Here is a 6787-nt window from a genome sequence, read left to right on the forward strand (position 1 = left end):
CCCCCCCCCACCTAAACAAACTCTCACACATACACACACGAACACACTCACACAGACACAAAAAAAACAAACACACTCACACACACACATACACACACACACACACACACACCTTAATTCATCATAGATGTGCTAATAGCATTAGCCGAAACGCATCCACAACCAAACAAACATTAGCTCATCCACTCATTCACATGTGTGCTCCCAATGGTAATCCCTGTCCGCGACCCCCCCCTCCCCCACCAAAAGAGCCTTTCAAACACACAAACACACACACACACACACACAAAGACACACACACACACAGACACACATACACACCTTAAGTCATCATAGCTGTGCTAAAAGCATTAGCCGAAACGCATCCACAACCACACAAACATTAGCTCATCCACTCATTCACATGTATGTGCCCAGAGGTCTGGGAGCTCCGGTCATACGTCTGGGGGAGCTATCTCCAGAGAAGGCTCACATTAGGCCGTCTAAGGGGTTCTTCTGCCCCCAAGCTTCCCCGCCTCTGAGAGAAGAAACATTACCTCCGCTCCTATGCTCCTCCGCTTCTCCGCTTCTCAGCTCCACCGCTCCTCCGCTATTGGCCCTGGTACCCCCCCCCACCTAAACACACTCACACACACACAAAGACACACAAAAACACACAAACACACACAAAGACACACACACACACACACATACACACACACTCACACACACACACACACACACCTTAACTCATCATAGCTGTGCTAATAGCATTAGCCGAAATGCATCCACTACCAAACAAACATTAGCTCATCCACTCATTCACATGTGTGTGCCCAATGGTCCGGGAGCTCCAATCATACATCCGGGGATCTATATCTGGAGAAGGCTCACAGTGGCCGGTCTAAGGCGTCCTACTGCACCCAAACTTCCCATCCTCTGCCTTTGAGAAGAGAAAAATTACCTAACCTCCTCCATTCCTCCGCTTCTCCGCTCCACCGCTCCTCCGTGATGGGCCCTGGTATCCCCCCCCCCCCACTTAAACAAACTCTCACACATACACACACGAACACACTCACACAGACACAAAAACAAACAAACACACACACTCACACACACACACACACACCTTAACTCATCATAGCTGTGCTAATAGCATTAGCCGAAACGCATCCACAACCAAACAAACATTAGCTCATCCACTCATTCACATGTGTGTGCCCAATGGTCCGCTTATCCGCTCCACCGCTCCTCCGCTATAGGCCCTGGTACTCCCGATCCGCCGGACTCAGGAGAATTATGGGACGTGCTTCTGCGCTCCATCCGCTTCACAGCTCATCCGCTCCAGGCCCAGCTACCCCCTGTCCGCCCCCCCCCCCTCCCCCCCCCCCCCGAAACAAACTGTCACACACATATACACAAACGCACACACAAACACACAAACACACACACACACACACACAAGAACACACAAACACACAAACACACACACACACACACACCTTAAGTCATCATAGCTGTGCTAATAGCTCCCAAGCTTCCCCGCCTCTGAGAGGAGAAACAATACCTCCGCTACTCCGCTCCTCCGCTTCTCAGCTCCACCGCTCCTCCGCTATGGGCCCTGGTACCCCCCCCCCCCACCTAAACACACTCACACACACACAAAAACACACGCGCACACACACGCGCGCACACACACACACACACACACACAAACACACCTTAACTCATCATAGCTTTGCTAATAGCATTAGCCGAAATGCATCCACTACCAAACAAACATTAGCTCATCCACTCATTCACATGTGTGTGCCCAATGGTACTCCCTGTACGCGACCCTCCCCCCCCCACCAAAAGAGCCTCTCACACACACACACACACACAAAGACACTCACACACACACAGACACACACATACACACATACACACACCTTAAGTCTTCATAGCTGTGCTAATAGCTTTAGCCGAAACGCATCCACAACCAAACAAACATTAGCTCATCCACTCATTCACATGTGTGCGCCCTGGTACTCCGTGTCCCCCCCCCCCACCAAAACAAATTGTCACACACATACATAAAGACACTCACACACACACACACACTGACACACATACACACATTAAGTCAGCATAGCTGTGCTAATAGCATTAGCCGAAACGCATCCACAACCAAACAAACATTAGCTCATCTACTCATTCACATGTGTGCGCCCTGGTAGTCCGTGTCCGCGACCGCCCCCCCCCCCCCCCCCACCAAAACAAACTATCACACACATACACAAAGACACTCACACACACACACACACACTGACACACATACACACATTAAGTCATCATAGTTGTGCTAATAGCATTAGCCGAAACGCATCCACAACCAAACAAACATTAGCTCATCAACTCATTCACATGTGTGTGCCCAATGGTCCGCTTCTCCGCTCCACCGCTCCTCCGCTATAGGCCCTGGTACTCCCGATCCGCCGGACTCAGGAGAATTATGGGACGTGCTTCTGCGCTCCATCTGCTTCACAGCTCATCCGCTCCAGGCCCAGCTACCCCCTGTCCGCGCCCCCCCCCCCCCCCCCCCCCCCCGAAACAAACTGTCACACACATATACACAAACGCACACACAAACACACAAACACACACACACACACACACAAGAACACACAAACACACAAACACACACACACACACACACACCTTAAGTCATCATAGCTGTGCTAATAGCTCCCAAGCTTCCCCGCCTCTGAGAGGAGAAACAATACCTCCGCTACTCCGCTCCTCCGCTTCTCAGCTCCACCGCTCCTCCGCTATGGGCCCTGGTACCCCCCCCCCCCACCTAAACACACTCACACACACACAAAAACACACGCGCACACACACGCGCGCACACACACACACACACACACACAAACACACCTTAACTCATCATAGCTTTGCTAATAGCATTAGCCGAAATGCATCCACTACCAAACAAACATTAGCTCATCCACTCATTCACATGTGTGTGCCCAATGGTCCGGGAGCTCCAATCATACGTCCGGGGGATCTATATCTGGAGAAGGCTCACAGTGGCCGGTCTAAGGCGTCCTACTGCACCCAAACTTCACATCCTCTGCCTTTAAGAAGAGAAAAATTACCTCCACTCCTCCATTCCTCCGCTTCTCCGCTCCACCGCTCCTCCGCGAAGGGCCCTGGTACCCCCCCCCACCTAAACAAACTCTCACACATACACACACGAACACACGAACACAGACACAAAAAAAACAAACACACACACACACACACACATACACACACACACACACACACACACACCTTAATTCATCATAGATGTGCTAATAGCATTAGCCGAAACGCATCCACAACCAAACAAACATTAGCTCATCCACTCATTCACATGTGTGCTCCCAATGGTAATCCCTGTCCGCGACCCCCCCCTCCCCCACCAAAAGAGCCTTTCAAACACACAAACACACACACACACACACACAAAGACACACACACACACAGACACACATACACACCTTAAGTCATCATAGCTGTGCTAAAAGCATTAGCCGAAACGCATCCACAACCACACAAACATTAGCTCATCCACTCATTCACATGTGTGTGCCCAATGGTCCGGGAGCTCCAATCATACATCCGGGGATCTATATCTGGAGAAGGCTCACAGTGGCCGGTCTAAGGCGTCCTACTGCACCCAAACTTCCCATCCTCTGCCTTTGAGAAGAGAAAAATTACCTAACCTCCTCCATTCCTCCGCTTCTCCGCTCCACCGCTCCTCCGTGATGGGCCCTGGTATCCCCCCCCCCCACTTAAACAAACTCTCACACATACACACACGAACACACTCACACAGACACAAAAACAAACAAACACACACACTCACACACACACACACACACCTTAACTCATCATAGCTGTGCTAATAGCATTAGCCGAAACGCATCCACAACCAAACAAACATTAGCTCATCCACTCATTCACATGTGTGTGCCCAGTGGTCCGGGAGCTCCAATCATACGTTCGGGGGATATATGTCCGAAGAATGCTCACATTAGCCCGTCTAAGGGGTTCTGCTGCCCCCAAGCTGCTCCGCCTCTGAGAGAAGAAACATTACCTCCGCTCCTCTGCTCCTCCGCTTCTCAGCTCCACCGCTCCTCGGCTATGGGCCCTGGTACTCCCCCTCCCCCCCCCTACCTAAACAAACTCTCACACAAAATCACTCACACACACACAAAAACACACAAACACACAAACACACATACACACACATCTTAACTCATCAGAGCTGTGCTAATACCATTAGCCGAAACGCATCCACAACCAAACAAACATTCGCTCATCCACTCATTCACATGTGTGTGCCCAATGGTACTCCCTGTCCGCGACCCCCCCCCCCCCCCACCAAAAGAGCCTCTCACACACACATACAGACACAGACACTCACACACACACAGACACACACATACACACATACACACACCTTAAGTCTTCATAGCTGTGCTAATAGCTTTAGCCGAAACGCATCCACAACCAAACAAACATTAGCTCATCCACTCATTCACATGTGTGCGCCCTGGTACTCCGTGTCCGCGACCCCCCCCCCCCCCCCACCAAAACAAACTATCACACACATACACAAAGACACTCACACACACACACACACACTGACACACATACACACATTAAGTCAGCATAGCTGTGCTAATAGCATTAGCCGAAACGCATCCACAACCAAACAAACATTAGCTCATCCACTCATTCACATGTGTGTGCCCAATGGTCCTCTTCTCCGCTCCACCGCTCCTCCGCTATAGGCCCTGGTACTCCCGATCCGCTGGACTCAGGAGAATTATGGGACGTGCTTCTGCCCTCCATCCGCTTCACAGCTCATCCGCTCCAGGCCCAGCTACCCCCTGTCCGCGCCCCCCCCCCCCCCCCCCACACAAACACACACACACACACACACACACACACACAAGAACACACAAACACACAAACACACACACACAAACACACCTTAAGTCATCATAGCTGTGCTAATAGCTCCCAAGCTTCCCCGCCTCTGAGAGGAGAAACAATACCTCTGCTACTACGCTCCTCCGCTTCTCAGCTCCACCGCTCCTCCGCTATGGGCCCTGGTACCCCCCCCCCCACCTAAACACACTCACACACACACAAAAACACACAAACAAACACACGCGCACACACACACACACACACACACACAAACACACCTTAACTCATCATAGCTGTGCTAATAGCATTAGCCGAAATGCATCCACTACCAAACAAACATTAGCTCATCCACTCATTCACATGTGTGTGCCCAATGGTCCGGGAGCTCCAATCATACGTCCGGGGGATCTATATCTGGAGAAGGCTCACAGTGGCCGGTCTAAGGCGTCCTACTGCCCCCAAACTTCCCATCCTCTGCCTTTGAGAAAAGAAAAATTACCTCCACTCCTCCATTCCTCTGCTTCTCCGCTCCACTGCTCCTCCGCGAAGGGCCCTGGTACCCCCCCCCCACCTAAACAAACTCTCACACATACACACACGAACACACTCACACAGACACAAAAAACAAACACACACACACACACACACACACACACACACACACCTTAATTCATCATAGATGTGCTAATAGCATTAGCCGAAACGCATCCACAACCAAACAAACACTAGCTCATCCACTCATTCACATGTGTGTGCCCAATGGTCCGGGAGCTCCAATCATACATCCATATCTGGAGAAGGCTCACAGTGGCCGGTCTAATGGTAATCCCTGTCCGCGACCCCCCCTCCCCCACCAAAAGAGCCTTTCACACACACACACACACACACACACACACACACACAAAGACACTCACACACACACAGACACACACATACACACATACACACATTAAGTCATCATAGCTGTGCTAATAGCATTAGCCGAAATGCATCCACAACCAAACAAACATTAGCTCATCCAGTCATTCACATGTGTGTGCCCAATGGTCCGCTTCTCCGCTCCTCTGCTCCTCCGCTCCTCCGCAACCGCCAGACATAAGCGAATCAGGCTCCAGGCCCTGGTACTCCCAATCCCCGGGACTTACGCGAATTGTCGGCCGGGCTTCCGCTCACCTCCGCTCCACCGCTCATCCGCTCCGGGCCCTAGTACTCCTGAACTGCTGCACATCATTAAATCACGCTACAGGCCCTGGTACTCCCTGTCTCAGGGATTTAGGCATATTGTGGTCCATCATTCCGCTCTTCTCCGCTCCTCCGCTCCTCCGCTCCTCCGCTCCTCCGCTCCTCCGCTCCTCCGCTCCATCGCTCCACCGCTTCTCCGTTCTTCCGCTCATCCGCTCCGCCGCTCCTCCGCGGGACTCAAGGCGAATTGTCGGCCGGGCTTCAGCTCTCCTCCGCTCCTCCGCTCCACCGCTTCTCCCGCTCCTCCGCTCCTCCGCTCCTCCGCTCCTGGCCCCCTCCTCCTCCGCTCCTCCGCTCCTCCGCTTCTCCCGTTCTTCCGCTCCGCCGCTCCGCCGCTCCACCGCTCCTGGCCCTGGTACTCCTGAACTGCTGGACATAAGCGAATCAGACTCCAGGCCCTGGTACTCCCAATCCGCGGGACTTAGGCGAATTGTCGGACGGCCTTCCGCTCACCTCCGCTCCTCCGCTCCTCCGCTCCTCCGCTTCTCCCGTTCTTCCGCTCCGCCGCTCCGCCGCTCCGCCGCTCCGCCGCTCCACCGCTCCCGGCCCTGGTACTCCTGAACTGCTGGACATAAGCGATTCAGGCTCCAGACCCTGG

The sequence above is a fragment of the Fistularia commersonii genome, unplaced genomic scaffold (assembly GCF_037954325.1).
Source record: "Fistularia commersonii isolate RoL2024-O1a breed Wild unplaced genomic scaffold, RoL_Fcom_v1.0 HiC_scaffold_71, whole genome shotgun sequence".
Lineage (NCBI taxonomy): Eukaryota > Metazoa > Chordata > Actinopteri > Syngnathiformes > Fistulariidae > Fistularia > Fistularia commersonii.